At 44.9% G+C, this 23,095-nt stretch overlaps 1 protein-coding gene across 6 annotated transcripts in view; it reads right to left on the bottom strand.

Annotated features, from left to right (window-relative positions):
• Window positions 1–23,095, bottom strand: part of pard3ab (par-3 family cell polarity regulator alpha, b) — a 302,221-nt gene that overhangs the window by 48,916 nt on the left and 230,210 nt on the right. The window lies entirely within an intron of this gene.

Below are 23,095 nucleotides of genomic sequence, written 5' to 3'. Positions count from 1 at the left end.
GAAGCTTATTTCATACAAAACCTGGACCTAACATCCTGACGTCACACATTACATCATTGGAAATAAGTTGATTTTAAAACATTCAGCCACAGCAAAGCTCAAATGTCACGCCGCCATTTAAACGGCATTGTTTTTCACAATAAGAAACAGCAAAATGCCACTTCTAGTGTAACTCAATCAAGCGAGTGACGTTCGAGGGCCGTGAACCGAACAACCGACTGCCCGACACGCCGATCCACTCCCGGGTTCTGGTGTCATTTTTCTCATCGAGCGAACGGCTGAACCCGGACACTAATTGAAGCAAAGTGAATAAAAGGATTAAACCCCGACGCCCCCTGACCGCAGCCACGGACGTGACCTGGCTGACGACCATCCTGATGCCGGGCCGCCGCTGAGCGATGACGGAGCCGACCGAGAAACCGACAATCGATGCAAATCTGCATAAAACATTCCAAAGGCGCCGCGACGACGCCCGACGTCCGACGCCGCGATCCCGGCCGGTCGGGCCGGGATCGCCGGGGTCACATTGATTCATGCTGGCCAATTAAAAAAAGAAAAAAAAAACAAATAAATAAATAATAAAAGTGTATTTAACGGCGGATGATGGAGCGAAGGGGGTCTTTACCGTGATTGGTTAAATTGATTGGCTGCTGGCCGAAGAGCTGCAGAGAGTGAGCGCGCCGCTGTGTTGCTGTGACATAAATCAAGTGTTAAAAGGACTATCGCGGGGACTCCGGCGCATATTGATTAGTCATTATTTGTACTAACGAGCACAAGGCAAAGGGTGGGGGGGGGCGGCGGAGATCTGCCAGCGATCTATTATCTCTGAGGGTGAAGCGGGAGGAGAGGGATAAAAAAAAAAAAAAAAAAAAAAAAAGCCGTCAGGGATCGATAGGTCTGGCTGGTCCGGCGCGTAACCCGCCCTTCATTATTCAATAATTCACCCAGGAAACAAAGGAATGCTATGACTGAGCCCTTCCACAGAAGCTCCTGTAAAATATAGATGTGTTCATTTTAACGCTTCGCATTTAAAAAACTAAATTATGACATTTTACCTAAATAACTGACAACAATACGTTAGGAGACTCATTATATGGTAGAAATGGGATCCTTAACTTTCCTTACAGAATTGTTATTTTCCCAAAGATTTTGAATCATTGATACACAAGCAAAGGCCTCACGGTCAAAACAAACACTGTCCTTCAGCAGTTTAATATTTGATCCTGAAATGGTCTGCGGAGGTGAATTCATTTATAAAAGAAATAAATCAAGTAATACAAGGAGATTTGCTATTTTTATACATAATCAGAGCTGTGAACTGTTGAGCTGATTATCAACGCAAAAATCCCTTCTTTAGATTCTGAATTTCCATCTGATAATGCTGGTCTCCCTCCCGTTGTGCTTTCCACTTTTAATATTTAACCCTCTCATATTCTGCGGACCAATGATAGGGTTCCCCTGTTTCTGTTATTTAAGTGCCGAGGGTCGGTGTGTCTGGGCTAGCTGGGCTAGCTGGGGTAACTGGGCTCGCCGGGCTCGCTGGGCTAGCTGGGCTAGTTGGGCTAGCTGGGCTAGCTGGGCTAGCTGGGCTAGTTGGGCTAGCTGGGCTAGCTGGGCTGGCTGGGCTAGCTGGGCTAGTTGGGCTGGCTGGGCTAGCTGGGCTATCACATTCAGCGCCGTCTGTGTGAAAACGGCTTCAAATCGAGTTTGACCGACGGTTTCGATGGTGCCAATCATCCTCCCCGTCCTGTAATTGGATCGGACAAAAAGCTGCTGACGGACGAGAACGGAGCCGCGAAAACACAACGAGGAGAAATATATACGCGTAAACAAACAAAAGAAAGCTCAACCCGGGACCGGAGAACTTTTCCTTCCTCCCCGCCGAGCGGGAAAGCTGTCGGCGCCTCTGCGCCGCCTCCCTCTCGTCCACACACCCGTCGCTCTCTGAGCCCGAAACGGCGCGGAGGGGCGACTGAAAAAATATAAACCGCCCTCCCGTCCTCTCGGGCCGCCGCTTTAAACCCCGGCGGTGGGATGGAGCCCCGCAGACGTCTGGGTCTCGTCAAACGTCCCGGAGTGGATGGGCGTGGAATGTGATATTCAGAGAAAGAGCGGAGGCGGCGGCCTCCCGACGGCTTGGAAATGTCACGTAATGGGAACTAATTGATCTCCCTTTCATTCGGAGCGTCTCCGCCGTTCCCACATGATTTAAGAGGCCAATTACCCATCAAAGACTTTTGATTGAGCTTCGCACGTCACCGGGCTGCCGTTACCCGACAATAACCGAGCCAGATTCTTGTTTATATGTCAACAAAAGAGCAGTAAATGAGCAACTAGACGGAACTTGAATTTTAAAGCTACTGGAAACTGACGCTCCACAGCGTCGTCACAGGTCGGTTCTACACTTCGGTATAGTTAAGTTACATTTACGTTTGAGATTTGGACTCAAAGACTGCGTTGTCACAAACCAAATTAAATTATCAAAGAAAATTTTTCTCGGTACAAATTATACTTTTTTCTTTTCATTCGACCTTCCGGATCTTATTTTGAAATAAATAAACTGCCGCACATCACTCCGTCACGCCATTTCACACGCCAGCTACCGCTAGCTAGCATTGGACAGCCACAAAGTCACAAAAGTCGCCGCAGAGCGTTTTCTGGAGGAAACGAGCAAACCATGACATGGCGGAAGCGTCGCAGACTGACGGCAGAAAGAAATCTGCATTTAAAAGAAAATATGAAAATTCCTTCCTCAGTCACGGGTTCATCGCAGCAGGTGAAACACAAGCTCAGCACACGCTATGCATTATTTGTGGCGAAGCTACGAAACACTTAAAACTTTATTTACATTTATCTATTATCATTTTATGATTGTGCGAAATGATTGTAATTGCCCGATAAAAAGTGTAATCGTTATAGTCAGACGAAACAGTGCGATCTGACACAAGTTTTAATTATTTGAGCCCCCGCGCCTCCCACCGCTCCACGGAAACCCTTTCATGCAGAAAACTGTTCCCTGGTTCCAAAAAGGTTGTGGAGCGCTGATCTGGACCACAATGGAGTGGTTCAAGTAAACCCTCGACCTTTCACATTTGCAACAGGAGCTGGCGTTTCACAGAATTAATAACTTCCCAGGGGAAATCATACCTCATTAAAAATCATTCAACTCATTTCAAATATAACAGCATTGTTAGAGTAAAAATATATGCATTTAATTCAAAACAAAAGTGAATTCTGGGGGGAAAAAATGCTGATGTGATTTTGAATTCATCATTTTATCATATACATATATATATATATATATATATATATATATATATATATACATATATATACACACACACACACACACTCTCTCTCACACACACACACACATTTCTATATATATACACAGTAGATCCTCATTGACCGCAAATACAGAACACCATGATCTGGGTTGTCAGCGCCCTAGAAAAAGCTTATTTTACCATAGAACTAATTGAAATAATAAATGTATAAAATTACACTTTTACCACAAATCCCCTGTATTGCGAAAAATTCACAATAAAAAATTTAATAAAAAAAGCTACAAATATAAATTTGTGTGTATATTTATATACACATAAACATTGTATATGTATATTATGGACTAGCATGTAAACAAATCAGCTCTAATAATTGGTCTTGTTATTGAGATTTCGAGGCTAAGATCAGGAATGCCCGCCCCTCACATTTGGAAAATCTATTTTGTAAAAAACACTGCGAGCCCAATAATCCGTCATCGATGCGTCCATCGACACACAGCCAACAGGTCAGAAAAACATCGCTACGGCGGTCGAGCGAATAAAAAGCCAATACTTTAGTTGCTCAACCTCTTGCGGGCCAATAGAATACAGATGGCCGACCGTTCTTTGTTATTTCAGACACTCGCAAATTGACAGCTGAACCCAAAATTCAATCAGTAAGAGACAACAAAAAAGTTTTTCGATCCGCCGGGCGGGATCAAGCGCGGCTTCAGATTAAAAGCCCTCGCCCGCCGCAGTGCGCCGCAGAAGAGGAACGTCACCAGAATACCGTGCAAGAGAGCTTACATTTCAGACCGAGCCTCACCAAGAAATGCCTTCATGATGTTTTCATCGGAAAAGTTCGGCGACGAAGGAAAGAAACGTGGCGTCTCGGCGGAAGCCGTAGTAACCTATGTACTTGTTTGCCTATTTTGAACGACGCGCACTCCCTCGCGATGACGGATCTGCATTGATAGGCAAATGAGGGCCAAAAGGCCCAATTAGATTTTGTTCAGACGGTTATTGCCTCGGCGAATCTCCGCCCGGCAGCTGTTGGCCTCGTTCACCGTGCCGGTAAGTCGTTTCAGCGCTGCCAGAAAAAGAAAGGAAAGAAAAAAACAACAAAAAAACGTCTATAGATTGTCGATCTCGCCATTGAAATGCAGAACGTTGAAATAAAAGATCAAAAAACGGCAGATACACGCGACAATCCTCGGCGTGCAGAGTCTGGAAAAAAAGCCTGAAAAGGCGTCTGTGACAGTTCTAATTAGTTAAATGAGGTTTTTTTTTCCCTTCCTTTCTTTCTCTACCACAGTCAAATCATTTCATTTAATTAAATGAATGTGTGTGCGAGTGGGGGGGGGGGGTAGTTGGGGATAATTACATTGCAGTCATTGAAGGGGGGGGGGCTACAAAAAGCAAATGCTGTTCCACTTATTAAATAGGAGGCGGGTGGCGCAAAAAAAAAAAAAAAAAAAAAAGGGAATTAACGATAAGAGAACTTTTGAATAATGACATTGGAAACTAGTTGTCTTCTATTGCATGCAATGCTGTCAAATATGAAATAAAGAGCTCTTGGGGCCGCGGAGATGAACTGCTAAGCTAAGTTGTTTTTATTTCACCGTGCGCACATGACTGACCTTTCCGCCAAAGGTCGTTTGGTGCGTAAATGCAAAAGAAAAGATTGGATGTGCGCTAATGCTAATCGCGCAACCAAACCAGAAGTCCAGACCAATAAAAAGCAAGTATCATTTGTGCGTGTGTCGACAAAAGAACGTCAGCGACGTTTTCCAACGGCCTCGTTTGCTACGAAGCTGCATTGGGTCTCCGCTTGGACAAACAAGTTCGAGAGGAAAAGAAAAAGAAACCCTGAAGTGATGAGACTCCTTCTAACTGTGCTGTCACGCTGATCTGCCAAGCTGAAATTTCATTTCGCTCTGCGAAACCTCGCGGTTTCCCTCCCGTTCTCCTCCGATTTCCCACCGATCAGTGAATAACGGAGGAGTCATCCCAGGCAACGCCGATGACGTGAGAACTGGCCGGCGCAGACCGAGCAACAGGGAACGTCCGATAAGTCGGGCCCTTTCATATTTCGTAAACATAAGAAGGCCGATACCGTCGGAGGAGGAACGAGGGATCGCGGGGTTCGTTCGCCTCATAAAGATATCGGGAATCACGCCCACGTCTTTCTCCGAAAGAGAAAACATTTGCAGGGCTTTGCTTGCGGCAGCACATCTGTGATGTGAACACGTTTCTTTAAGTCTTTGTAAAACACAGTCTCTTTTATTATTGTTACTGCTTGTAGTCGCGTATATTAGGTTTCCGTCCGGTATGTCGGCGAGCACCTTCCATCTGATTGCGTCTGCGGCAGCGAACACCCACGGGGACGTCGGCCGGACGCCGGAAATCTACAAATAATGGAGCGAGACCAGAACACTGGATCTGGGAATATGGTGGGAATTTTTACAGAATGACATTCACCCCCCAAAAAAATCAAATGAATCCTCAAATAAACGAATAGGAAAATGTATAAACACATGAATGAATGAAAAAGGATCTGAATGAATGTGAAAGGAATGATGTTTAAACTGATGAACGGATGGTTAAAACCGTTTTTGTAGTTCTTATAAAGATGACGATAGCAAAGCAACTACGGCGGCGACTACAGTTCAGATAAACCGTTCATTCATGACTGTCTTTCCCGACAATAAGCCGCCTCTGCGTTGCTAATTTAGGATTGTTTTTGTGCTAACAAGTTTCTCGCCGCCAAAACATTTATCCTGGTCACATCGGAGCCATGAAGTTCTGAAGCCGTTCAATTCCGACGGCGAAAGAGACGACTTGAATGGTTTGAATGCGCGGCAGGAAGAGCCAGATAGACGTCGGCTGGAGGAGAAAATGGATGCAGGATGGACTTTTCCTCGTCTTATTTATTATTCATCAGCTGTGTTACGGCCGCTGTTTGGTAAAAGCATTTCCGGTACGTATTTGTGGATCTTACCGGTATGTATTTCATTAAAAAGTAAAAAAAAATGTAAATATGTCATGTTACAACACCTTATGTACACATAGATAGGTTTGGTTATTTTTAGCGGCTGTGGCTTCTATTCAGGCGCGCTCAAATGTGCGGGAATTACAGTCATTTAAAAACGCTAAGCCATTTGCGCGCCAGGTGATCCGCAAGAACCGGTAGTTATTTTAATCTAGATGAAGTTGTCGTTCTACTCGGTCATGTTCTTTTTAAAACTTTTTAAAACACAGGAATTTTGCCTTGTTTTTTATCGCGGTACCTCCCAAACGTGAATTGAAATCCATCGTCCTCGTCCTGAACCCGGGTCTCCCGTCGTAAATCCCGGGTCATAAAGGTGTTTCTGTTCCACTAGCACCTGCACTTTGAGGGACGCAAAGGGAAAAAAAAAACCTCTGCTGCCTTGATTCTGGACAGAAGAAAGAAGGATTTTTCTTTTCTGAAAGGCAGCGGCGGTGCAGGAGGCCTTCCTGGTGTCACTTTCCCAGAAAACCTCTCAGGAGACGCGGCACCAATATTGTGCAATATTTCATTTCATATCAGTACACGACAATTTTTCCTTTATCATACTATTGTGCACTCCTGACCTCACTTGTTACTAAGACACTTATAGTTTTATCACTCGTTTACTAAGACACTTTATAGTTTCACTGAGACACTTTATAGTTTATAGCTTATTTTATTTCTAATTCTGCCTTTTCTTTTTATCATTTATTACTGTTATATTTTCTGTAACTCTGGCACAACAATTTCCTTCGGGATTAATAAAGTTGTTCTTATCTTATCTTATCTTATCTTATCTTATCTTATCTTACCAAACACTACTACAACTTGCACTATCTTACAAATCACAGGACAATATTGAATTTAATGCCTTCTTCAATAAAAGCGTCGCAGGTTTATTAATTTCATTTTGATCTTTAATAACTGACTGACTGGCAACGCGGATATATACACCGTGCATATATCTTTTTCTTTCTCCTTTTCCCTCTCAGCCGCTCAGAATCTAAACCCTCCACCGGCGTGTTCCGGTCTCACGCCGCTAAATGGAAACAGCGGTTGGGATTCAGGCGGCGGCTCTGGCCGACCGGGTTCTGTTGACAGCTTGAGAGGGACTCCCCTCTGTTCTCGGCGCTCGGTGTGGGAAACCTAAGGCCTCGGCGCCGCGGGGAACCCGCCGGAATGAAGCGGCGAGGGGGGGTCCGGGTTTAGCTTTGATTCCTGGAATACCTGGCGCAAACATCTAGAGCGATCGCTTGGTAAACGGAGATCATCAACACCTGCGAGTTTGAATTTGTCCTGTTTTTGATGATCGACATCCTGTCATGCAAAGCCATCTGTCGAAAAATCCATTTTTTTCTTGTTCTTATCGCTTTCATTTTGAAGGGAAAAAACAAACATGAAAGCGTCACTCTAAAAATAGCATTGCATTGAAATGTTCGGATTTTCGGCACCGTTTTTTCGCAGGAACACGGCAGGTGGAAAGAAAAGTGTGGCTGCAAGAAACTTTTCCAACACACGGTTTGCAGATCTAGCAGGTCCACACTCGAACCGCAAAGCGCTTTTTTTTCCCCACACCAACGTAGGAGAAGCAGGCACTTTTACAAGCTCATTGAAATCAACATGTTTTATGAGTAAAAGCAAACCAAGAAGCAAATGGTACATTTTTTCTCAGACTCACAGTAAAAAAACATTGTTTTATGTTTTGTTTTTTTTTTTTGCATGTGGGTACGAATGTAATCTTGCGGAGTCTTATGATCTGTTTGGATCAGATTTATTGGAGACCTATCAATAGCCCCCCAGGTGCGGGAGGTAAGCTGCATCATTTGCTCTTTATTTGTTTTTGGTTGCACACAAACCATTAGTTACAGCAATTTCCCCTGCGGCTGTGCCGACTCTCAAAGTGGGTTGAGTGGGAATCAGATATTTCGTGTCGACTAAATCGAATTATACTTTTGTTTTTTTGCATTATTTGATTTGCGGAAAACACTTAAAAGTACTTTATGTAATCTCCATCCCTGGATTTGTGGATCTTGAAATATGTCACAGTTGTGAACATTGTAAGCCTCTTGAGGGCTTTGCGATGGCTAGAAATCGCTCCACCACTTTAGCTAGAGAAAAACAACAACGAAGAAAATGACTTGTATTGGGGGCAAATGAAACAAAATGTTTTACAAAAAAATATCAATGTTGGATGTGAAGAGCTTCCCTGTAAATACAGATGTGGCTACAAAGGAGGGAGCGAGGCTTCCTAGAACCAGTAGCTACATTTTAATAGCTTCCCGATGGCGGTTCAGCTTTGCGGGTCAGACGGGATGGAGACGTTCCCTTGGAAACTTGATGTATATTTCCTGATGGTTTTTAAAAGTGGAGAGCACTAGTAAAAATTGTCCAGCCATACGTAGCACCGTACTGGGATCCATCCTGGGACCGGGCCTATCTGCACCCTCAAACCACCTGGAGATCCAGCACCTGAACCGCAGCCCAGGAATGACCAGCCGGGCTTCCATGTTTCACCTTTGGAGAATTTTGGCTGCACGTTTCAAATCTTAATGCGGGTAAGTTGTATCTTTGTTCCCAGCTAACCCCGCTTTCTGCAAAACAACTTCTCTATTTATTAGTCGAATCTTCTTGTCTTGGAAACTGGACTTGAATTTCTTCGTTGAGGACGTTTCACCCTCGTCCCAGAGGCTTCTGCAGCAAACCCAAGAATTTTTATTGAAGTGTTTTTTTAGTTGTTGTTTTTTTCAGATAATAGTATTGCAGAGAAATGTTTTTCTGCAGGCTTTAAAAGCTTGTGATGGTGGTCGGGCAAAGGTCGAAGAGGAGAGCCGACCTCCGGAGTGGAAAGTGTCTCACCTCGGTTTTGTCAAAATCCCCTTCTCGTATCAACCGGCCTTGATTTTCTTCCCTTTTAAAACGTTTCACCTCCCGTCCCAGAGGCTTCTTCAATTCTCGTCCAAATCTTCTTCTCGTAGCAACTGGACTCCTCAGTTCCAACTGAAGAAGATTTGACAAGAATTCACCATGTTCCAGATGATCGAGGACCTCCTCAGACAAACTACCGTGGTATCGCACCGCAGCCCAGGCGCCTACGTTCGGAAACTCCCCGAAGCCCATCGGAACTGAAGAAGCCTCTCGGACGAAACCGTCTCGAGGGAAGAGAATCAAGTCCGGTTGCCGGGAGAAGAAGATTTTGACAAGAATTAACCGCGACCGGGATGAACGAGAGGCGCTGTAAGTGATGCGCTAACGGGAGGAGAACCGCTGAACCGCCGGGAGGCTGTTGCTTGTGAGTTGGGTTCTGCGATCGGCACCTCGCCAGAAGCCCCGGCTCACGAAAAACACAGTGTTTCGGTTGAAACGAGGAAGCGAAGGAAGAATCTACACGGTAGGAGCTTCCACGCCGGCGGCGGCCGATGTGACGCCAGCCACGATCGAAGAACGAAAGCGCACACTTTGCTCCGAGTTCACCGGGACCGTCCAAGGACCGAGATCGTCCAAGGACCGGGACCATCCAAGGACCGAGATCGTCCAAGGACCGGGACCGTTCAAGGACCGGGACCGTCCAAGGACCGGGACCGTCCAAGGACCGGGACCATCCCTTCCCAGCGAGGGATGGAGTTTAGTTCAGCTGCTGACTTTGCTCGGCAGCGCTGATCTCTCGCTCGCCGTGCATCGCATGAGAGAAAAAGCCTTGGGGCGGACATCGTGCCTCCACGTTGGAGGAGAGAAAACGGGCCAGGAGCCTTTGAGGAAGTTCACGTTCAGAGCAAGACGATGAGAGGGAGCGACGTAACAAAGAACACTAATGGCTGTGAACCTGCACCTCACAAAAGAGGGTTGCTAATCACCACCGCTGCGTTTAATACCCCCGGGGAGGCGGCGGCGGCCTGAACACACGAGCGCGTCGTCCGCCGCTTCAAAATATCGCCCTCTCTATTTCAAATGCGTCGGAGATGATATCCGAGAGCCGCATCGCACGCGCGCCGATCCCGCGGCGCCTTCCTCAACCGGGCATATCGCTAATGGGCGGACGGCACGGCGATCCCGACAAACGCTTCAAAGACGCCAAAACAGAAAAGCTTCAATTGCTTTAATCGGCCTCGTCGAACCCCCTCCTCCGCCCCCCAAAAGAAAACTACCGCCAGAAAGACTTGGACCCGAGCATGAATGTCAGAAGCAGTTAAAAGATGAGGGCTGATGCAATTTTTTGATCTTGTGTAAGAGCCTGTATGGAGGGAAGGGGCGGGGGTTCGGGGGGGAAGAGCTGTTGGCATTCTGGAGGGGAAAAAAACAAAAACGCGGGGAAGATCTAAGCGGCGCGTTTCCTGGTAATGAGCTACGGCGGGCCGAGACAGACCATAATCACAGCTAGATCTACAGCCGGCCGTGCGTCGGCCCGTACCGGCGGAAGAGCGTTTTTAAATATCCCGTTTCAAAGCGGACTGGCTTCCACGCCGGTTTGATGTCCCGGTGCAGGTGTGTTTTTCCACCTCCACCCGCTCCTTTCTTACCCTGCAGAATCTAGCTGGGGAGTGAAAAATCTCCTGGCGAGGTGCCACGGCTGCAGGTAAACCCCCGACTATCACTCCGCCGTTATTGAGTTTTAGCATCTTGACTTTCTCTTTATCTTCTCTCCAACCCCCCGCAGGAACTCTTCTACTAATGGGACGGGAGACGAGAGAGAGCGTTTCAGGCGAAACATCAAGAGCATTTATGTATTAATACGGAGCGTCGGTCGGTCGGCCGGTCGGTCGGGGAGCAAAGCCACCGAATCCTCGGCGAGACGGGCGGGAGGAACATGAGCGTGGAAAATTTCATGAGAGGATGTTGCAACGTGCTGTAATTCCACCTCACATTCCTTCGCTGCATCCGTAATGACTCGCCGGCTTTGTGCGCGTTGTGAAACCGTCCCGGTCGATTTTTCGTTCGCGGCGTCGTAAATAATGCAGAAGTGGCGTTCGGAATTGAAAGGTGTCGCGAAGGCAAAGGCGGCTTATAGACAATTGCAGCTTATTTATGTACAATTTCTTTTTTTTTTTTTTTTTCAATTCAGTAGGTGCAACTCACATATGTGATCTATTGTCCAGAATTTACTGTCATTTTTCTTAGACGATTGTGCTAAAGTTCTTTATCTTCTGTAATGCGATTAAAAAAACAAAAATTACTTTTTCATGATATTCTAATATTTTGAGAGAGGATTTTTGAGTTTTCTTAAGATGTAAGCCATAATCAGCAATATTAAAATAATAAAAAAGTTTGCAATATTTCAGTTGTAATGAATCCAGAATGTATGACATTTTTGTTTTTGTAATTACATTACAGAAGATAAAGAACTTTATCACAGTATTCTAATTTTCTGAGACAGTCCTGTATATATGGAACGTAATGTAATGCAAAATAAATGCCACTCCTTGATGTTAAATAATTTGTGACTCATTGAAATCCAACATGTTCCATCTGCATTCCCATCTTCCTTCCATCTGCATCAACTCTTCTCTTCCTGGACATTTAGGCATCGTTTGTATTTCTCAATTCCACATGAATGTGGATGCGCTGCGATCCAATAGCGGGACGCCGTCACTTTGCGGCTCCGTGATCGGACCTTTTAAGACGTTGCCAGATACGATGACGCGGCGGCCACATTTGGCCCGCGAGCCGTGAGTTTGACACGTATGATTTAAGCTATGCATTGGATATGTTGCATCTAAAATGTTCAAAAATCCATCCATCGCAAAGAAAAGTGACTCAGATTTGAGTGAGAAAATCAAGATTCTAAAGCGAAAATGAAAGAATATGATTAAAGAATCCAACGGATCATGTTTTAGCACCTATCTCACACACGGTATGTCTTAAAGCTTCTTGAAAGTAGAACATTTATCTTTGGCTACAGAAACAACAGCGAGAAGGGCGTCTTTGGAATTGCAGCGACTAACAAGAGCCATTCATGGGGTTTCGGGGCAAAGGAAGGAGCTTTAACAGGGAACAGGCTGTGCTAATAAAAACCAGCAGGACTCCCGAGTCTGGGGGTCATCGCATCATGATTCAAACCTAGGAAAGAAAATAAGAACATTCCTGGAAGAGCCAGGTTTCTCCTGTAACCGCACACACACACACACACACACACACACACACACACACACACACGTGGGTATACTGTCTCCCACAGCTGGCCAATACACACACTGTGAGAGAGGGAAAACCGGGTTGTGTGATCTAATCTTGAGTTTGAGCTACCTGTCATCATCAAACACACTCAATCCATCCTTCTTTATCCCCCGATCCATAGCAGACCTCCCCACTGAGCGCACGCATTTGTTCATGTGCATGAGGGTGTCATGCTATTATTCACAAAAACCAAAACAAAAAAAAAGAAGGGGGCGGGACAAAAAAAAAAAAAAAAAAAAAAATTGAAAACAAAATCAGGTTGGATATCAGACTGATTGCAGGAACAAGTTTGGATACACCAAGAAAAAAAAGCATTGCAGTTGCCGCGGTTCAGTTTTTTGGGTTTATGGCTAAAACCAGTTTCCCTATTTTAAATATGGTCTCAAAATGTGAGAAAAAAAAAAAAAAGGCAACCTTTGATTTGAGCAAATTAGAGGAAAAACGTGTTGGCTTTTGCGCCCCGCGTTTCTCATTTTGACGTCCTTTCAGTCATTTTTCTTTCCTTCGACTGTTTTCTCGAGCACTTTTTGTGTGCCGTGACTTCCTCCGATTGATCCGAGTCTAAAACAGCCAATAAAAATATCATTACGTCAGAACAAACAACAATGGCTCGATCTGATCCAGACCCCAGAGCTGCAGGTCAGTCGCACGGTGACCGCATCGTTACAAACGCCTCAAAAAACGGCGGATACCATTTTTAACAAATTTAGTCAAATCTTCGGGTTAAACACGGTGGGAAAACCCCGTGCACGTCCGGCATCGGCGCAAAAGAAAGAAAAGAAAGAAGAGCCAGCGTTTCGGTTTCGGCCCTGGTCCGGGGCACGGAAAACGTTCGGCGCATTGTTGAGCCGCATTTTGTAATAACAGTGCATTTTGTAATAAACATCCAAAACGTAATAACTTTTTCATATCATTTTGTAATAAAGCCGAATTTGTAATAAACTGCCCGGACGCATTTTGTAATACATTTTGCCGCATTATGTAATAAGTTATTACATATTGAGAAGATTATTACAAAATGCACTTGCAATTTTTTTATTCTCTAGGAAATGTAATAACATGGTGCATTTTGTAATAACAATTCCAAATCATTGTTTTTTTGTTTGTTAATTGTATTTTATTTTACTTTAAAGTATCTGTAAAAGGTAGGCCTATTATTAGCATCACTGTATTAGCCTCGTAGCAGCACTTAGCAATTACTATCAGTACACTATTCGAAGGTTGCATTAACAGAGAATATTCTATAAATTCCATGTTATTACATTTCCTAGAGAATAAAAAAGTTGCAAGAGCACTTTGTAATAATCTTCTTAAAATGTAATAACTTATTATATAATGTGGCAAAATGTATTACAAAATGCTTCTGGGCAGTTTATTACAAAATGCGGCAGTTTATTCCAAAATGAAATGAAAAAGTTATTACATTTTGGACGTTTATTACAAAATGCAACGTTATTACAAAATGCGGCTCAACACGCATCCATAAAACATACCGGCCGAGCGCAAACACTCAAGGGATTCCGGCGAAACAGACGTTTGAGCGATTTAATGCGCCGCCGCCGCCGCCGCCAAATATGGGCCAACAGCCTTTTAGGGTCAGGCTGAGCTCTCAGGCCACATGCCGCTCTTCCACTTCCACCCAAATGGCAAAGAGAGCTCCCACTTAAGTTCCCCGCCGAACCCCGAGATAAAGCGGCCCCCACCTTTTAGCCTCACGCTAACATGCAACACACTGTCAAGAGTTGGGCCGCAGTTAAGCTTTTTACAGCGCTATTAAGGATGTCTGCAAATTCTTTGATCTGATGAATATTAAATACTTTAAGTGGATTCCGCAGAGACATTTGTGACATTAATGGTTTCCCTGCCTCCCGGCTCTCTGCGGATGGAACGCTTGAATATTTAAACGGCGGGACTTTGAATATCATCGCTTAAAAGTGGGACCGGAACTGAACAACAATTCTTCGTTTGAATTCCAAAGAACTTTTTCAACCATATGTGGAAAGCCTGAGCCTTCAAATGGGTTTCAAACCATCTTCTATTATTTAGTTTTCAGTATTCTCGGGGAATGAATTTGTTCTTACGCGGGTCTGCGAAAGAAAAAAAAACAAAACAAAAACAAGTCAATATTCCGTTATTAACATTAACATTATCGCTGTTGGAAATCCATGAATCCTAAAACAATATTTAAAAGTATCGACCCCGAGCGATCGATTGCACCAAAACATTAGTCCAAATCCCACGTTTACGTGAAAGAATAGCAAAGATAGCCTCACTGCGTATTGATTTAAATGAATGGTAAAACTTTAATGGAAACATCAATAATATGGATTTTTTTCAGTGAAGTTCAACCCAGGAAGGTTCAGTTTGTTGAATCAATGTTAATTAAAATGAATATAACATGTTAGTATTGTGAATAATATGTAAAATTAGAATATGAAGAAAAAGATTAGGACTAAAAGCATACATTATCAAAAATGAAATGAAAGTAGAAAAATAAAAATTGAATGAGTGAGTTTTCTGAAATGATTGGAATTTTATAAAAGTTTTTTTTTTTTTTTCTAACATGAACAATTAAACATTTGAAGAAAAGTCAGATGATCGACAGCTCGCCGGCCGGCTGGCCTCAAGGAGGTGATGACGTCATCAAGCTAGATGCTCTTCGGCTTCCCACAAACACAAACTTCAAATTTCAAACATACCAACAACTGATTCCTGCTTCAATCCTCTTATCTTTGTGTGTGTGTGTGTGTGTGTGTGTGTGTGTGTGCAACTGTCTCCACACTAATCAGTCCTTGCTTCCTGTTGTTAAGTCTAATACCTTCTGGAGTCCCATGAGTCTTTCTCCTGCGTGCGCTGCTGCCGTGCACGTTACTGACAAATGAAAGGTGGATTATATTACAACGCTAAAACCAGCAACTCAAATGAAAACACAAACAAAAACAAACAAAAAAAAAAACAAGACTCCTTCAGGGCAAACAAATAGTATCCGGGTGTCATATTTTGCTTTCAGGATTGTGAAGAATTGTTCATTTTTGCTTTTTTATTCTGACGACTAATTTCGCTGTGATTCCTGCAGCAGCGAGTGGACGTACAGCAGGATTTTCACTCGCCGCAAAGACAAATCACCATTTCCAGATCGATTGTATAACACAAAACCCACTAAAAAGACAGAAAATCTATCAAACTATATCCTTTCCTTTTATTCACTTTTCCAGTCGTATAAGAGATAAATTCCCTATGCAGTAAATACCCTGTGAATGTAAGGAATAATTAGATACACAAAAATACACTTTCAGACTGGTACCTCAATAAATATAAGTAGATAAATAAAAAATATATATATCTTTGTTTTTATTATATATTTTATATACATATATATGTATATTTATATATATTTCATTTATTTTACTGTATTTATTTATTCATTCGTTTATTTCTTAATTTCATCTCCATATTTCTATCTATCTATCTATCTATCTATCTATGTATATATATATATATATATATATGTGTGTGTGTGTGTGTGTATAGATAGATAGATAGATAGATGTATATACACACACACACACACACACACACACACGTATCTGTATTATTTTAACAGACTATGTGACATGGCTGTTGGGAGGATGATGTAGGCAAGTTAATCCCACATCATGTGAGGATGGACATGAATACATTTTTCATTTTTGCTGTTTTGCAGTCAAAATACAGCTATGATTAAAATATATACATTACTGTATTGGACATTTTGATTTTAGCGATACACATAGGCCCTTACACTGACACACATCTACGTGTGTGTGTGTGTGAGTGTGTGTGTGCAAGGCTGATATCAACAAATCAATTTCTCAGACAGGTTGTATTTTTAATATCCACATGATTTAGCGAACGCTGTACGCCGATTGACTAAACGGACACGTATATATGTATCGCATCGTTGCAGATCTGGATAATGGTCCGAACAGAATAATCATGTTGTAATCTTGGCCTCGAAATCACACGAAACCCTTCATTCGGCCTCCGATTAGGACTCCGAGGTCGGTCACATTTCGCGGGACCACAAGCGGGGTTGCCTGGTATTAACTTGTCGGCGGCCGCAGCTTAAACAGCCGTTGCATAAACATGAGACGTAATCCTCCTCGTTATTATCCAGAGACCAATAATGCACTTATCGGGGTGTTGCCTTATTATTTCTCCAGCTGTTGATAATCGCCCTGAAAGCGCTCACAATACAAGGTGGCTAACACATTTATGAAAAACAACACGGGGCCAAATAATTTCCCACAGGACGGAATGTCAACTTTTGTTTGAGAATTCAGAATAGTAGAAATGTTAGGAAGGGTGTAAAACGGTGCGGCGTTCCACCTTGAGCCGCTCGGGTTTCGACTTGCATTCCTTGTTTGCTGAATAGAATAGTTAACAAGAGGCACAGATGCTTTAAAAATCAGCGGCCTTGACAAAGCAAACCTTTCATTCGGCATTCAGGCTGTGAATGCACTTGAAAAAAGAAAAAAAAGAAAAAGAGCTTGACTTCCTGATGGAACGGGTAAATGTTGAACCTTTTTTTCCCCTTTGATTTTTTAATCACTTTTTTCTGGAGTTTTCTTCATTCACGTTTAGCGTTAACCGAGCGTTGAGCGCACACACACCCTCCGTCAGGTAGAAATAACAGCAACCTTAATCCAGTCGCTGGGAAAAGAAAAGAAAAAAAAAAAAAGCAAAATAACTGATGGCGACATCCGCACTTAAAAAACCAGCACGATGACTGATTTTCCTCAACAGATATACAGGACGGTGGAGAAAAAGACATCACCCGCCTGGTCTTTTCTAAAACAGAAACACCCCGACGACCCCTTAAAACCCACTGAGCCGTCCTCTCCCACATCCATAAAGGATTCCCTGGGGCGGAACATATCTCTCCTCTGTAGCTCTTGGCCTTCATCCAGGGATTACGAGCGGTTGTCGACCGGCCCGTCGCTGCTCGTACGCCGCAGAACGCCGGCAGACGGCGGATCCTAAATTTAATACAACCTGTGTCACGCTCGACTCCCGCACACACTATATAATCATTTGCGTATGACAAGTTGATTAAAGGGCGGTGTCAGCCGCCTACCATTATTTTAAATGGTTCTCTAGATGGCAAAACAGCAGGTGTGAGCAGACCCTGGCTGATTTAGCTTCGCCAAATCCACATCAACTACAATCAAATGGCAAAAGACGGAGCGGCTGCGTGTTCAAACCAAACGCCGAAATGCTTGGCTGCTTATTAGATTCGCGGGAGGGGGGGGGCGAGGTATTTCCAGGCTGTCGCCGTGGCGACGCGCAAAACCCGCGTTTCTCCGGATCAAACGCAGGTTGTGTTTTATGTTCGAGGCATCGGACACCCGACCCGCGGATGACGAGGAAGTCGGGAAAGTTCTCGCCAACAGGACGGGATTCAAAAACCTGTCGAAAATCCCGTTGGGTGAGGGTTGCCAGTTGGTAAATCATAATTTAAGAGGGTGGTTAAAATGTAAACCAATGATTTATAATAGAATAATATGCATGAATCAAAAAACCCTGATATTTTTTCCATATATGGCGGCTCCCGATGTAAAACTGGACCAACGGAGGGAACGAAATGGAAAAAATCTGGCCCTGGTTTGACAAAAATCTGGCTTGGGCGTGCGGCGGATCACATCCCTGATCTCCTTTTTGAACCCGGAGTTTCCTCACCAGCAAAAGTTCAGCCGTGTCAGTGTTTTGAAGACGACTCCCGCTCGAGACGCACCATCTGGCTGCTCTTCGGGATTCTGTCTTTAGGACTCGCGCCGGAAAGAAGCGTGTCTTTCTGGGCCGCCGGGACCGTCGTCCGACGGCGTCGCACTCGGCGAGAGTCGGGAATCTTATCGGTCGTCAGGATTTCGGCGAAAGCCGACGTGGTGTACGAAGTCTACCGGCACGAGGAGTCAAAGATGTTCTTGTTTCACACGAAAGCTCACGCAACACAGCTGCCAGAATGTCCGACTGCAGGTTTGTCTGGCAGGAAGGCGCTCACGGCACAAGAACAAAAAAGAAAAAGTGAAGGGAAACACTTTTCCACGCAGCTTTCCAGCAGAATGTTTCACCTCATGTATTTGGCGTCGGGATGAAATTCGTCAGACTTTTGAGTCACACAGAAAACAATTTGCAACTGCTCGACTGCGGTTTTGAAAATAAGCAAACAAAACTTAATCCGGTTGCTTCGGCGCGATTTTAGGCAGCGGCACCTCGCAGGATTAATCATCCCGTCTTATTAGAAACAGATGCTCGCCTGAAATTAGATTATCTGTTGCACAAGCAGAAATACAACTCAATCCTCCGCCAAGTCGTTCGGCGACGGACGGACGGCTGGCGTAGAAACCGATGAGGAGAATAGATTGACAAACACGTTGAGAGTTCCATGTCTGGGCTCATGACGACGTGGGAACCATGGAAACCGCCGGCGAACGGATTGCGGTCCAATCACGGCGCAGCGGCAGCGACCGCGTCTGTAAATTCGACAAAATCGAGTTTAGGCTCGCCGACTCTTGAGCACACAGAGCTTTTCGCGCCACGTATGTTTGCGAGTTTGGTCGGCTTTGCGTCTCGCCGGCGTCCGAGGGTTTCTGTCTGCGAGGCCTGCCAGCGGCCAGGAACGAGACGATTAGCGTCCCGGCGCTGGAGGGAAGGAGGGCTTTCGTTATTTCACTGAAATGACCTAAATGCGAAAAATCCCAAGCTGTTTGGGACCAAGTTCGGCTTTTCCAATCCGGTAGCACGACGTGACCGGGTTCGTACCGGCCCGCGTGATTTGCTGATTGCTCAGCGAAGCTTTCGGTCGTGGATGAAAACGCAAACTAGTGCCGCGATGGAACCGGCACAAAAAGAACTCGCTGCGATTTGTTCAGCCATTATTAAAGGGAAACTGAGATCTGTCCATTACACAACAGGGAGGTGCGAACATGATAACGATTGGCGCGACCCAATTTTTACCTGCCACGGATGCTCGTCGATACGGATAATATAGAAAGCAAAGGCCATCGAATGAAAGTGTTTCCTGTCGCGTCACCTGTTGATTTGACTTGTTTGCAGCCTTTATTACTATGGCGACCGTTTTCCGTCGGCGTCTCCTCACACAGGTCAGTCTTTTGTCCTCAAGGACGTCACGTACATTTCGACGCAGCGTGATAATAAAACTACTTCCAGCAAACCCATGTTATTCTTGGAGAGCTTTTTTTTTGACGCACACACCCATACACACTCCAGTCGAAGCCGTGACTTCCGTTCCACTCATTCCCAATGTACGCTTGTCGGACGCGGCGAAAATTCTGACGGCGTCTTGGTTAAAATGAGCTGTTTGTGTTGACGTCGTCTTCCATTTACAGTTACCTTGTTACCACGGTGTCAGATTCACTCTACACTGCAGGAGCGGCGGACTGCCAGTCCCAATTATTCATTTCAGCATACATGTCTGGACCCCCAAAATGAGCTCTTTCAAAATAAACAACTGCTTTCCTTAAAGGAGTTCCATGGCATTATGAAGTTGATTTTTCCCCACTGATAAATCGCGCCGTCACATTGCAATCCCCCTCTGTTCCAAATTGTATGTTTGAATTGCTGCAAACAAACAGGAGCCGCGGCGGACGGAAGGCGCTGCGTAGGAAGAGCTGCATCACAGGAATGCAGGTTTGTTTCGGGGCTCGCGGAACCAAATCTAATGAAGTGGTTACGTGTCGTCCGGCGTTCGCCGCAAAGTGGGAGGAACGCAGCGTCGCAGCCTCGGGGCTTCGGCTTGAAAATCAACCCTCGCTTCTTCGATCCTCGACAGAATCCTCACGCGGTCAAAGAAAAGGCAGGATCTTTGTATTCACACTGCGCACTCTGCAAATATACACCTACCACCTTTTTTTTGAGGCATGAAAAACACACACAGGCAAGCACAAACACACTTGTCACGGTCACTCTTTTGGGCTATACGGCAGATCTACATGCACGCACACGTGCACACGCGCCACATGGGTTGGCAGGAACGCCGCGCGCTCGTAGCCATCTGTTTGTCCACGCCGCCGTCTTCTGGCGTGTTTGCAGGACGGCAAGAATGTGGCGGGCTCCCCCTCCGAGGCCCCGGGTTCCCCAGGTGGAGATGAAATGTAATGGAGCCGATTCAATAAGAGCTCGGCCTCCTCGGGAAACGCCGAGAATCAAATCCCGCCGGCCCTCGGAGGTTTCCTCCGCCTCCGCGCCCGCCTTCCAGTCGGGAAGGGGGTGAAACGACGGCGGCCGGTTCTCCGGGCTTCCCGAGGTTCCCGGCGGCCGGGAAGAAGTTTGACCCGGCGCCGTCGAGGGTCACTCAAACTTTCTAAAACATGTTTCCAGCAGATCGTTCTTGTTAATGTTGCGGTCCAATTCAAAAGTAGGCGATCGATTCGCCGCTCATGTATACGTCTATATATTCTCAAGCACAAGTTTTATTATTTCCCCAATTGCCCCTCGGGGACAAATGAAGTTTTTCTTATTATTGTTGAGTTTTTCTCTTGTTATCTCTTATTTTTTCCCATTTTTCAACGTACTGTTATAGAGCCCTGTCCCGCCGCACAAATTCCTGTGAATGTTGAATGTCCGGCGATGACAGATACTGATTGTGTTCAAACATTATTCATGGTTTGGAGGATAGCGGGAAAAAATAAATCTAACCAGATGCAACCTAGGAGCGGCGCAGCAAAATAGCCTTTATGGTGGGAAAACATTTGGGGAGATAGAGAAAGTGTTCGACAATATTATGCTTGGCGAGGCGATAAGAAAGAGAGAACGGCGTCCTCGCGGGGAGGTTATGAAATTTGGCCGAGAGACAAAAGGAGAACTTCAAAAGGAGACGACGTTCCCGACCCGATGCTTTCAGGCGACACCTTCACGACCAGCCACTCCGGCGCTACAATTAACCGCCCTGTTAAATACGGAGATATAAACCAGGCGCCTCAGAAAATGATATAATCCTCTGACAGAACCAGCTTTAGAGAGAAACATGTGCCGGACACAGCAAGCAGGACGGACGGAAAGACGGACGGAAAGACGGACGGACCTTCTCTGGTCACGGCACCTTCAAGCCATCTCCTGCTAACCTCCTCCCTTTTTCTTTTAAAGCCAAATTGAAATTTCTTCTGCTATTTGAAGGAAGGACAGGCAATTAAACATCAATTCCGCCGCTTATTTACTCAGCTGGGCCGTGTCTTTTCCCCGGCCCCCCCGCTCCCCTCGGACCCCGCCGGCCCTCTGCTGCGCCGCGAGGGGAAATCATACGTGTTATGAGTCCGGGGGGGATGGAGGCCCACGGCAGGGGCCGCGCCGCTCTGGTATTCTCATTTGGATGTCGCCGCGGCGGTTGTTGTTGTTGCTGTTCAGCGACTTGTACGAGGAGGCGACGGGGTCGCAAACTGAATTTCCTCTTGACCGCCGCGTTTGAATAACAAGCATCGGGCAGACGGCACCGATGGTTATCGCCGGAAAACAGCAGCGCTTCATTTTCACCGGCGGAGGAAAGGGAGCCGGGCCGGACGGACCGGCAAAGGGACGCGGGGATTCTTTTTCAGGACAAACCACCACATTAATACATCACTAAATAGCACAAAAGTTGGGATGTAACTGTGCAGGACTCGCAACATACAGACTCACTCGCCTCCGCATACATTGATTCTCGCTCTCGTTTTCTTTTCTTTTCTATTTATTTTTCTTTTGACGGCTCGGACGGGATCAGGGTGCAAATTTCATAGCACATACCGTACTTCCTTGAATCCTCGATAGGCTTCAGTTCCTTCAAGTTATTATTTTGTTGCATTGGCATTACAAGGACGACGCCACTATTTTGTACAACAATTTTGAACTAAAGTTCTATTTAAAAATTTTTGAAATTTGAAAATAGAAATTTGTGCTCTGGAAAAGAGTCCCGTAGACGCATCGGATCTATTTAAGGGGGGAAGGTTAAAACCGACGAAAAGCTAATGAGCAGCAGAAGAGACGCTGGAAAGGGATGGATGTGTGCTTTCCAGCCTGACGCCGCCGCTGCTTTCCCAAAACCCCCTTCGTGCCAAGCGCCTGTCAGGTTTTATTGTGGATTTCTTACATTCACAACTTTCAAACAAAGTTTGTTCTGTTGGAAAAAAAAAAAAAAAAACTACCTTGAAGTTTTTTTCCTTTTTTTCTTTTGGTTGCTTGATTGTACTGACAGATAAAGAATAGCGAGAGTGCTGACTTTGCCCAACAAAAAGTTTTAAGAGTGTAGAAACTTCTTCCTTATTCCATGTAACTTTATTAATATTGTGAAAAGCTTTGCAATGAGAGCTTCCTGACTGTAATAAGATGCAGAAACAGGCGTCGGCATTTTACATCCGGCTGATAAAAACGACTGCAGACCGGCAGAAAGCAAAACAAAACATCATTTCGATTGTTTTTGGGCGTAAAAGGTTCAGACCACAACGAGCATGTCAATAAATCAACACGTTTTTCTACCCAGATGATATCATCTAAATGCATGGGGGTGAAAAAAAAGAAAAATCATAAAGCCAAACAAAGTTAAAGCTGACTGGATGAAATCCAATCCTATTTATTCTTTACCTCTTCATGATAAGTCCTGCGA

Source organism: Fistularia commersonii, chromosome 10 (assembly GCF_037954325.1).
Source record: "Fistularia commersonii isolate RoL2024-O1a breed Wild chromosome 10, RoL_Fcom_v1.0, whole genome shotgun sequence".
Classification (NCBI taxonomy): Eukaryota; Metazoa; Chordata; class Actinopteri; order Syngnathiformes; family Fistulariidae; genus Fistularia; species Fistularia commersonii.
Note: the sequence above shows the minus strand (reverse complement) of the source record. Positions and strands in the feature narration are given on the sequence as shown.